We start from the raw sequence: 12433 nt of genomic DNA, 5'->3' as shown, positions 1-12433 counted from the left end.
GCCTGAGAGCACTATATTTAGCTCCTCCAAATTCAAAGGAGTTTAGGATATTTTGGTATGCGTGGCGCATGGAGACACTTTTTTTTTTTTCTAGCAGTCATGTAAGGTAATGAAATGTTAATCAAGATGTTTAAATTATGTCTAATGGACTGATGGCCTCACATAAGAACCAGATGTAAAATTCACTAAAACAAGTTCCATTTATTCCCTATATAGTCATTTCCTGCTCCCCTATCCAGCATCTGACATTTCCAAGATGGTGGCAGATTTGGAAATTTTATGATTTGATTGTGGTTTGGCTTGGATTCAAATTATAGGATCTGAATTTGACCAAATTAAGCATCTAATGCCTCAGGCAGAACAGTGCATGCCTATGTCAATGGTGGCAAGATGTACTATTGCACTAACTTGAGATAATCTCACAAATTCTTAGGGTTCATGATAGTATACTTCATGCCCATGAAATGTCCAGGCCCTAAAACCATAATAAGTTATTATAGCTTGCCATGTATTACTATTTCGGCTCTTGGAAGGCTGAAATCTTCTGACTTAGCAGCATGGAGTTCCTGTTGGTCAATTTATTTGTGTTCACCAACGTGTATGGCAAGCAAGTCGCTTACCTGCAGTTCGCAAAAGCAGCTTAAGTGCCGAGTAGCTGTGACCCGTGTGACTCCTCTTGTACTCTGCTGTAGTTGGCTGCATTCACTCTGCCGTTCCATGTCAGATTTTGGCACTAGGTTGAAAGATGCTCCAGTGTATGTCTGGCTTTAAAACCAGAGAAATGACCTTACGGATTCCTGCTCAGAGGATTTTTGAATATACAAGCTTTTACATTTTTATCTTTGATAAAAACCCATCTCGTTTTATTCTCTTTACACAGACCATCTACTATTATGAAAGTCAGTAAGCACAGGGACTTCCAAAATAACCTTTAGGCTTCGTGCAGTGTGACAGCATGGCCTTTTGGCAAAACATCCTGGCACTGATCATTGCCCTAAATAATGCATTATCAACAGTGGTAAAACCCTTGGCTCTAGAAGGGCCCTTCTAAGTTTGTCCTCTCCTAAACTTCTGAAGCCTTGGTGCTACTGGAGCAGACAGAGAGAAAGCTACTGTGCCTTACAGCATCAACCTCCAATTGTCCTCTCCTACATGATTCCCAAGTCCAGTATTTCTTGGAGCTAAGAGGAAGTCTCCAAATAAAATGTATTTCAGGAGAAAGTTGCAGAAGAGGATTCAGTTCTCTGGGGTCTGCTTGGCAGCTACATGCCCTTGAATAAGTCATGCAACCTCTCAAGTCTTCTATTTATTTAAGTAAGAAGTTACAGTCCAAGATTTAAAAACAGAAACAGTGACTGGATTCATATGCCGAAAACTGAAAAAATATTAAGTTAATAGCATAAATATTGTTGAAATGCAGAGAGTAGTCAGCTTAAGTTGTTTAATCATTCCCTCAAATATGAATGATATTCTCCTTGCTTCTGTGATAATTTTACAGCAATCACTTTACTGTATGCATGTTAATCCAAAGATTATACTGGGTGTTTGGGTCTTCACCTCTGCTTTTGGTATGAACTATACCCTAAGGCCTGTGTACTCTGAACAACTCATTTAAGTGCTCTGGGATTCAATGGTTTCTCTACCATTAAATACAGGAAGGAGAGGCACCCGGGTGGCTCAGTCAGTTAAGTGGCTGCCTTTGGCTTGAGTAATGACCCAGGAATCCGGTGATTGAGCTCTGCATCAGGGGCTCTGTGCTCAATGGGGAATCTGCTTCTCCCTCTCCTCCCGCCATTCCCCCCACTCATGTGCCTATGCACACACTCTCTCTCTCAAATAGATAAAATCTTAAAAAAAAAAAAAGCAAGATAGGAAGGAAAGATTGATTTTATAATTTCTATAAATAGAAATAGAAAGTCTTTCATTCTATAAGTAAGTCCTACCCCCATCATGGTGTCTGGGAAAGTCAATGAAGTAAACATAAGATAAGTAGGAGCTGAGCTTTCTCTTTGGTGTGGCACAAGTTTGCCTCAAAACTGGAAATGGGAAGTCTTCAGATTAGATAACAGGAAAACAAGTCATTGTATATCTAGTCTTTCCTTAAGGTTTGCACGTTCAGTTATTAACTACCACGTAAGTCATCTCCCTACTAGAGGACTTTAGTTGTCAAATACATGGCTGCTGACATTCAGTCTATCCTGAAGTGGCTGGCCTTTTAAGAATGTCTCTTTGCTGCATTCAGTATCGAACTGTCCAACTTCACTCAGCACTAGCTGACTTGCCTTGGTCGCTGTCAGAATCTCTGTAACAGATAGAGGTTATTCCCTGGTCTAAGAAAAAAGATGCAATAACCAAACCATTTTGCTACATTAGACCATTTCATTTGGCATATTCCATGCTGCCTCCATTTCACCCACCCCCGTGCCTCCTCTTGGAACCCTTACATATTATTTAAAGATGAGGAGTGAGGTGAAGGTTGGTCTTTTCTTGGTCCAATGGCAGGCAGCTGACAAGCCAGCCTAATAGCTACACTTAGGAAATCAGATAACATCCTTGTAACAGGGGCTAGAGGCTTCAAGTCTGCAGTTTTATTAGACCCTCAAATTGTGTCCCAGTTACAATATCCCTGGTTTGTGTTTTATGCATCTTAAATTCATCCCAAAACTTTAATAAGAAAAGCATGCTTTTATTAAAACAATATTGAAATTACCTATCCTTTCATATGTTTATTTTTTTAGAATCTCTGAGTTTGATTTTTGTAAAGAAAAGGTCTTGTTTCATTTTTTATATGAAACACAAGAAATATTATATATTTGAAGCCTACAGTATAAAATGATTCACATTTTAAATAAATTGATTTTCAGAAAATATTTAAAATGGAGCATTTGTAACTGGATTTTCAGAGTAAATAGTTTTCAAATATTGGAAGTATCATATATATTTGAATATACATATAAATATATTTGTATATGTGTCTTTTTTCAGCAGAAAAAAATGCTGGATTGTTTTAATCAAGGACTTGAATCAATAAACTTGGGAAATTAAGATCATAATTATAACATTCTCACAAAATTGCCCTCTCATTTAGAGAAAAATAACTTTTCTTAAACTTTTCTATTTGTCAAGAGGCTTGTCTTAAAATTGAATGTGCATAGTTCAGTGATTAAAGTATAGCTTTTTTTATCTTAAAGTTGATCATTAGTATCAAAAGTTAGCAAAGAATAATAAAATAAACAATATTTCCTGAATCCTATACATTTTCAAATGTCTATGATACATTGGTAAGCAATGTATACTCAGTGATAGTACCTATCATATAGACATTTTGTCAACAATGTCCTCAATTAAATTGTATACTTAGGAGTTTATGGTTCACAGAAATCCGTCCTGATTAACCTACCTGTGTTTAAAAAAAAAAAAAAAAAAGATTTCTCAATAGGGCTAAAAACCATTAATGTACAAAATGTCATTTCTTTCAAAATTTTATTATGGTAAGAGCTATCTGATTCAAAAATAACATCTGACCTTCTGATTCAAATTTTGTCAATCTTTGTTTTGGAATCAAATTTGAGTTGTAAGATTTATTATGAATCCTTTCAGACAGCAAAAAATTGTGAGTGCTTAAACATGCAGGAGAAAGTAGAAATAGGATAAATATATAAATTCTTCCCAATATGATTGAAGACTGAAAGTGTGTATAAAACATCATAATTGTTAAATAATACAGTCCTTTAAATGACAGATCTGAAGATCTAAGAATCATTTATCCTCCTATTATTAATCTATTTTCATTCATTTAGGCAAATCCATTTCTTGAGGCCCTTCTATTTGTTAAGCCCAATGCTGGAGACTTTGGATACACAGAAGTGGGGACTTCTTCTTCTCTCTGGGAAGTTACAATAATTGTAACAGTATGAGTCAAAAATAGAGTTACAAAGAGACTAAAATAGTGGCCATACCGGGAAAATAGAAGCAATGAACCATAGTGTTTGAGAATGTGAATCTGGAGCCCAACCACATGGGCTCATCTCCCAGTTCTGTCACTTTTTACCTGTCTTACTAATTGCTCTACGCCTCATCTGCAAAACTGAGAATGATGATAACAACAGTGGTCTCATAGGGTATTAATGATGAGAAGATGAATTATTATTTATAAAATACTTTGAATCATACCTGGCACATATTAAACAGAATGCAAGTGTTCCCTGTGTTTGGGAAAATGGTTAAATGAAATTATTTTGAGCTCTGTGTTTCATTTTTTTCATGGCGAAGAAAGAACCATGTTATCCAGACCAGGTACTTACTCCTAGTACCTAAGAATCTGCACATAAAAGAGGAATCTTCCATTTAGCCCAGAAATCCTACATGTGGCAATACCAGGTGGAATTTTGTTGATGAAAATCAGATTGCTTTCAGTTTTATAACTATACAAATGTTCCTTCCATAAGCAACTTTCTAAATTCTTGGACTCTAATTTTAAAAATAGACACTGAAGGAGAGAAAATGTTAATCGATGCTTATGGAAATGTTTATAGAACATGGACGATGTCTATACACTCTTTGCAGGACTAGCTGCTAAGAAATGACTACAGAATCAGATCAGCTCCTCTGAGTTAATATTGCAGCTATATCAAAAAATGCAACACCCACCTTCCCAAGATTGGTTAACTCTCCAACACCAAAATGGTCTTTGTATAAATCAAAGCAATAAAACTAAGTGAGAAATTCTGAGTGCTAGGTAAACTCCAAGCTCACCTCTTATCCAGAATTCATCCTGGGTGCAGTTGCATGTCTTGTTCCTTAGGGCCCTTTGGTGGCCTTTAGAGAATTTCTCTGCAGAAAGCAATGCTGGAAGGAAAGAACAACACTTTAGAATATTGAAGAACAATATTCTCTACTTTCCCTTGTGGTTCTCATGTTTTCATTACAACTTTACAATAAAGGAATCTGCTTTATCTTATCTTTAGTTGTAACATCTAGAGATTTACTATTTTCAAAGTTAAAACCTAAGATGGCTCTAATATTACCTACTAGATAAATTTCAAACAGGACTGGATATTATATGGGGGTCTCCTGAATATAGACATCCTTCCCACCCCCAGTTCTAGAGCCCTGCCTCTCCTCACCTCTTGAAGCAGATTAAAAATGGCCACATATTCTTTGGCTTCTCTCTAATCAAAGGTAGAGTCTATGTCCCCTCCCCTGAATCTGGGCTGGTTCATGTTTCTTTCAACCAGAGTGTGGTGGAAATCTCACTGTGGCAGTGCCCAAGTAAAGGCCTTACAAAATTCACAGCTTTCACTTCCTATCTCTTGGAATTCTGGCTGTATGGGAAACTGCCATGAAAGGTCTGATTGCCCAGAGACTGCCATTCTGTGAGAGAGCCCAAGCTAGCCACATGGAATGGACAGGGAGATGCCTAACTAGGGTCTGTCTGTTCCAGCCATTCCAGCCCAGGAACCAGACTGCAAGGTAAGAAGTCTTTTTTTTTTTTTTTTTTCTTTTTTTCAAAGGTTTTGTTTATTTGACAGAGAGAAAGAGCACAAGCAGGAGGGGGCGGGAGAGAGAAAAACAGGCTCCCCAGTGAGCAGAAAGAGAGATGCAGGGCTCGATCCCAGGACCAATGGAATGCTGACCTGAGCCAAAGGCCGATGCTTAAATGACTGAGCCACCCAGGTGCTCCTAGGTAAGAATCCAGATGAATCCAGTCCCAGTCATCATCTTACTGCAACTGCAATGAGAGCCTGCAGCTGAGCCCATCAACCTCCATAATCATGAGACATAATCATAGGTTGTGGTTTTAAGCACTTAGTCTTGGGATAGTTTGTCACAGAGTGATAGATAACCAGAATGTCCCCTGGAACATCCCTGTGCCCCTATCTTTTCTAAATGACTTGAAGTTACCCTAGTACTCCAAGTTGCTTTTAAACAGCTTTCCATCATTCCTGCTCCAAACCTCAAGATTCAGTATAACCATTATACCCTTTAGATTTTTTTTTTTTTTTTTTGCTAATCATCTGTAAATGTACCCCCAGGCCAACTTTATGTATGTATGCATGCATGCCTGTATGTATTTAACAAACATAAATAGCACTTCCTTCAAGTATTTAACACAGTCCCCCTACTCTCATTTTACAGACAAGAAAACTGAAACATCAAAAGTTAAGGAACTTGGCCAAGATCACACAGATGGTAATTGGTAGAGCCATGATTCAAATTCAGCAAGTCTGGCTTTGGATTTTGTGCCTGCAACTACCACAGTATGCCTCTACCTGGAACATTCCACCTCTCCCCACCCCCTCACCCCCACCTGCCTCACCCTTCTAGAGCTTCTCAAGAACATCTAAGATGTTCAGCTCAGAGAACACCTAAGTCAGGTAGCTGCCCTTCCTCCTACCACTTTCCAGGCAGGTCAAGTTGCATCTACTCTGTTTTCTTTTTTGTATCATATTTACTATAGTGAAAATAACTTTTTAAAGCAGAGATGGTATCCTACTTATTTCCCACTATTTCCTCAGAACCTAGAGTATCACCTGATGCTCAGTAAAAATTTTTGAAATACACGGATAAATGTGCTTTCTGCATATTTACTGTGGACACAGATGGAATCCACCCATTTGGATGATTACCAGTCATTTGCTTCAGGACCACTCCCTAGCATTATAGCAACAGTGTAACCTGAGTGTCTCAGTTTAACCCCACTCTTGAGTTTATTTATTGGTGCCTAAGTGTATCTGAGTTCCTAAAAACATCCTGTAACTAATGAAGGGCAGTTTCCTGATAACTGTGTTTCCTAATAACTTTCTAAAAAAAAAAAAAAAAAAAAGGGGTCAAATTCTAAATTGTATTAGAATTGATATTATGATGCCTGAGGCCAATATTAGCTGGAATTAGGGTGGTGGTTATGTGGGGATTACAGAGGTCTTTCAGAGTTGGCTAAAAGGTACAGAAAACATTAAGGAAATTGAAGAATCTTGGTAAGTCCTTTTGGTTTTTTTTTTTCTAGTAAAATCAGTGACTTTCTTTCTCTTTCTTATCCATCAGCTTGCCTTTCTTCCCACCTCATTTTTTTCCCTGGATACATGTCTATCACATCCACTTCTTTCCCCTCCTTCTGTCTCTCTCTCCTTTTCTTTACCACCACATTTCACACAATATTTGATACGGGGCATCATATAGCTTTGTTCTCTTGCTAGTGTTCTTATCTGTTAATTTCATAGCATTTTCTTTATCCTTCCTAATGCTGCTGGGTGGGGGTGGGGGGCAGCTATCCTTTCTTATCTAACCCCTGTAGTAACCTCATACCCCTGTATCCCACTCTCCCTATTCTAACCTCACTTCCACCCTGTCACCAAAGCAATTGTTTCCATGGCAAGGAGCTGATCTCATTATATTCTGGTACTAGGGATTTAGTTTCCTGCACAGTGCTTGTTCAGCCCATGTTTGATTCATAAATAGATATTTTCTAGCTGGAAATCGTATCTTTGAATTGTTTAACAATGGAAATAATTGTCTGGTAGTCATCATCACTAGAATCTTAAAGTATGAAGCATTCCATTTATAAATATCACAGAAGGAATTCCCTGAATTAGTTGTGTGAAAAGCTTAACTATATTCAATTAAATATCTGCTTCAGACTAATGTCTTCCACAATTTATAAAGGAGGTCTCAGATTAGAAGGGCCTGAGTGCTGTTTTGTTTTGCCTGGTCAACAGCATTGCTTCAGCTCCTAGCTTTTAGCATCATAATTATCTTTCCCTAAGGGGAAAAAAGTGCCCTCAAGTTTTTGTGCACAGAGATACTATCCCCCTGAGTTCTTAGAATAAGCTCTGGTGTCCTGAAATGTCTGCAGCAAGTGATTTGGGAACTGATTAAAAAATCTTCTCTGAAACCTCCTCTATGATTGATGCAGATTGTTTCTTAGTTAAAAAAAAAAAAAAAAAAAAAAAAAAAACTAAGTAAAAAGCAATTTTAGATTTAGAGAAAAGTAGCACAGTATGAGTTCCCTTAGATCCCTCATTTCAGTCCCCCTCAAGCAAAGACCTTACATGATCACAGTAAAATTGTGAAGAACAGGTTTTTTTTTTTTTAATTTATGATAGTCACACAGAGAGAGAGAGAGAGAGAGGCAGAGACACAGGCAGAGGGAGAAGCAGGCTCCATGCACCGGGAGCCCGACGCGGGATTCGATCCTGGGTCTCCAGGATCGCACCCTGGGCCAAAGGCAGGCGCCAAACCGCTGCGCCACCCAGGGATCCCAAGAACAGGGTTTTAACATCAGTATGATATTATTAAATACACAACAGTTCTATTGAATCTCGCCGGTTTTCACTAGTGTTCTTTTTTCTGTCCCAAGACCCAATCCAGAATTTTCCATCATGTGTAGTTGCTATGTCACCTTACCACCTGTCTGCAATAGTCTCCTGGTCTTTCCTTGTCTTTCATGACCTTCACATTTGAAAAACAGTGACCTTTTATTTTATAGGCTGTCCCTTCACTTGGGCTTGTCTGCTGTGTTCTCATGTTTGGACAGAGGTTATGTATTTTGGGCAAGAATATTAAAAAAAATATTAGGCTGCATCCTTCTTAGTTCATCATATCAAAGGGTTTATGATGCTGATATGCTGTGGTGTTAGTTTGATCATTGGTAAAGTTGGTATTTTCCAGGTGTCTCCATTGGATAGTCACTATCTTCCTCAAGTTTTGATCAACCTGAAAGCCAGTTTTGGTTAAAAGGGCATGTTTGTCGTATTTGAAACTAACATGACATTATATGTTAACTATACTGGAATTAAAATAAAATGAAATTTTGAAAAGGTCATGTGTTTGAGGTTAAGCAGATCTAGATGCAAATCCCAGCTTTGTCATCTTCTGTTGGTGAGATATTAGGATATAGGTTCATGAATCTCCTTCTGGGTCTCAGCTTCTTTGACTGTGAAATAGGGGTTCTGCCAATATCCTTCTGCTGAGAAAAATGTGAATCCCAGTTCACGATTTGAGATGTAGGAAAAAAATCTCAATTTCCTATTTTCCTTTAAATATACATAAATCTGCAATGGTCCCAGGGTGCCACAGAGCCCCAAGCAATACGGCAGCCACAGCCATGTCGGTGACTTGTCTACATTGGTTACCTTGGAGTTATATGCTCTCTCAGCTTAAGGGTACCCTTTGGGTTTGTTGGCCCAGTTGTATTAGGCTTCACTTTGATGGTGGGCGTTTCTAGTGAGGCAGAGAGCTCCTATGCTTGAGAGAAGTTATTCACTCTGAGGGCATTAATGTTTCTGGGGCTTTGTAAAGGTGGTTGAGTATTTGCAATGCTCTGGGGAGCCACCGATATGTCTAGGGACATATTCTTTTATATTTTTCCCCATCAAAGGTATATGTTTGTCTCTCTCCCAGACACCTGAAACAATGGAGGAGGTTGGATTTGGCCAAAGTTTCTAGCTTCTACTTTGCAAGTATCCCAGAGTAAAGAATGCAAAGAGCCTTGCTACCTTGGAGAATATGGACAAAACCCCTCAATGAATAGCTCACAATATGATTCTGACACAATATCCTGTTATATAGTTGTACAGTATTTTGGCTGAGACTAGGATCCCCAGATGTTGGAAGATATGCATCTATCAAGGAAAGAGGAAAAACTAACTTTTAAGGTAACACGGTGTTTTTCTTTTGTTTCTATCAAGGTGGATTCTTACATTAACTTTCAGAGTAAACTGCTTCTTTATTTTTGAAAATAAATATTTGCATGGACCTTTTGGCTATGCAAAGATAACACACAACTTTATTCTGGAATGATAGACTTATAACAATGTGTTTCAAGAGCCAAATAGCTCCTTCAAATAAATAGTCTTCCAGGTAGACAAAGCTGAATCTTGGGAGATAGCTTATTTTAGGAAAATGTAACTTTTCTGAACGTGAATTTACAATGAACTGACTCCAGAGTGTATTACTTATTCTTTGAGAGTCCTGTACCTTTGATCTTGCATAAGTCCTGGAGTAAAGTGGATGATTAGACTCCTGAGAGCAGTCTTAGACAACTGCAGAATGACAGAGACATGACCTCCCCCCACATACTAGTGGGGGGGGGGGGGGAAGCTACACTCAACAGCACTGTTGAAGTTAAATAACACCCAATATTCTCAAAATGTATACATGACAGACAGTTGTTTTGTAAGCAGTTCAAAGGTAAGATGATACCCCTACAGATGCCCTTCTTTTGGAAGGATTGGATAGTTTCACTGTAAAACATTCCAGAGGATATCTATCCTGAGAGAATATGATGATTTGAAAGGCTATGGACAGGTAAAAGGCAGAAATGCTCCTTCCCTTCCTCCAGGTTTGAGGAACAAATGGTCCCCAGCAGAGGAATGGAGTAAGGGAGATGTGTTCGAGATCTTTATCATTGGCAGAGGTGGTAGTGATAAAATCATTCCTACAACATGGTGGCAAGACCACATCTAGACAGAAGTAACCCGAAGGGGGCTGTGATTGATAAGTGTGGCCTGTAAACTCTGAGAAAAGCTAAATAAGCAATGGTCAGGTCTTAGCTACCATTCAGAGGAGTTGACTAACAAATTGAGATGAGCTGGTGCAAGGGGAAAGCAGCAGACGACTGAGAGAGGCCAGGTTCAAGATGGTGGGAGGAAGGTCCTGACCCTACAGTGGAAAAGACAGCTGACTGATGGGTGATCAACAGTTAGGGCAGATATGGGGAACTTGGAGGCCTTCCCAAGCCAAAAATACTTGGGAGTTAGCAAAGAGCAAACCCGGTAAGAGTCTAGACTTTGCAGTTTCCTATGAGCCTATCAGGCTCAACCACTGTGATACGAACATTAAAGAGTGACCTCGTAGACTAAGAAAATGGGGTATACTTAGGTAACATTTATAAGATTAAAGTTACATAAATTTTTGCCGCTAAATTTTTGTTGTTGTTGTTGTTCTCTACTTCCTAACAAGAAGAGAATCTGGGAGAAATAGGGGAAAGACTTTGAATTAGTCACAATGAAGTAGCCTATTTATGAGCTAACATTGTATTTGAATCTGATAGATCGGGGCAATTTGGAAATAGTCATGGAATGTGGAGAGATGGGATCTTTTGAGACAACTGTAGACTGGAGGATTATAGCCAAGTATATGGATGATGTTTAAAAGTATCTCCGAGTACTCTCATGTTAAATGTTAAATGGTAAAATAAAAAGTGAGCAATGTAGTCTCAGTGTGAGAAAAGACATCTAAATGGCTTCCATTTTAATTCTGCCCTTTTGCCAAAAAAATAAATCAATCTTTGGCACATTTGCAGTTTACAGAGGGAGGTTTATAGGTACTCATACAGCAAATAGTAATATAGAAGCTGGGCCCTATCTGGTGATTTCTGAGTAGATAGGAAGAGAAGGTGGCCTAAAGGCACATCTTCTTAACCGTGCCTCCACCTCTTTGGAACTTTCTTCTAATTTATGATACACAGATAAAATCTTCCATAAACTGAAGCCAAAGTTTTTTTTTTTTTCTTACTCTTCTAGTACTGCTAATTTTTATTGAATTCTTTCTCTCGAGCAAGCAACCCTAAGCATTTTACATTCATTTTCTCATTTAATCTCCTAGATTCTTTTATTATCCCCATTTTATGAAAAGGAGAGTTATGCTTAAAATTAAATCAGTTCTCAAAGTCACACAGCTTGCAGGTGTTAGAGTCATGTTTGGAACCCACATCTTCTGACCATAAGATAACACACTTCATCTTTTGAACTTGCTTATCCTCCTTCTCTTTCTTCTCTGCTTTCCTAATTCAAGAAAAATTCTGAGCTTGAAGTCAAGACCAAACTGACATAGTTCAGTGAAAAATGTTATTGTATCTCCAGGATCCTCTAGGAAGTGGTTAATCCAATTGACAATCCATTAATCCACTAAAAACTGAACATTTAGTAGAGATTTGCCAAGATGGAATGCAGGGTACTGAGGCCCAGGGGATTTAGCACTGCTCTGTCTTAGGAAACCCATGGATAGGACAAGAGATGAAAGCTAAGTAAAAAACTGCTGTGCACAAGTGCAGGGGCGATCATAGAGGTACACAGGATACAGATGTAGAGTAGACTCTACCTTTGCAAAACCTCAGAGGAAGCTACAAGGGCCTAAACATAAGTAACAAAGCTCAATTCATCTATAATATATAATGATTTCATAGGTAAAAAAAAAATTCCTGAATCAAATTTGCATGATGGACTATCCATCACACTCACATTCTCTCCTTTGGCAACTATGTGGAATATTCAGACAATACGTAAAATCTCAAAGTCAACTCACTATATGGACAACCCCAGCCGTGCCCCCCCCCCCACACAACGAAATCCCCACAACCTCTGTGCTTATGGCCACAGTTCTTTTCCTTATGATATTGATATCACAGCTCCTTGAAGGGTTCTACATTTGTATT

The 12433-nt window shown here is 38.5% G+C and overlaps 1 long non-coding RNA gene across 1 annotated transcript in view; it reads right to left on the bottom strand.

Moving 5' to 3' along the window:
• Positions 1 to 626: 626 nt before the first annotated feature.
• Positions 627 to 12433, bottom strand: part of LOC119865143 — a 51678-nt gene continuing 39871 nt past the window's right edge. The window contains exons 2-3 of the long non-coding RNA XR_005376046.1: positions 4756 to 4848; positions 627 to 765 (exon numbers count right to left, since the gene is read on the bottom strand). This is a non-coding gene — a long non-coding RNA (uncharacterized LOC119865143). The remainder of the gene's footprint in view (positions 766 to 4755; positions 4849 to 12433) is intronic.

Source organism: Canis lupus, chromosome 22 (assembly GCF_011100685.1).
Source record: "Canis lupus familiaris isolate Mischka breed German Shepherd chromosome 22, alternate assembly UU_Cfam_GSD_1.0, whole genome shotgun sequence".
Classification (NCBI taxonomy): domain Eukaryota; kingdom Metazoa; phylum Chordata; class Mammalia; order Carnivora; family Canidae; genus Canis; species Canis lupus.
Note: the sequence above shows the minus strand (reverse complement) of the source record. Positions and strands in the feature narration are given on the sequence as shown.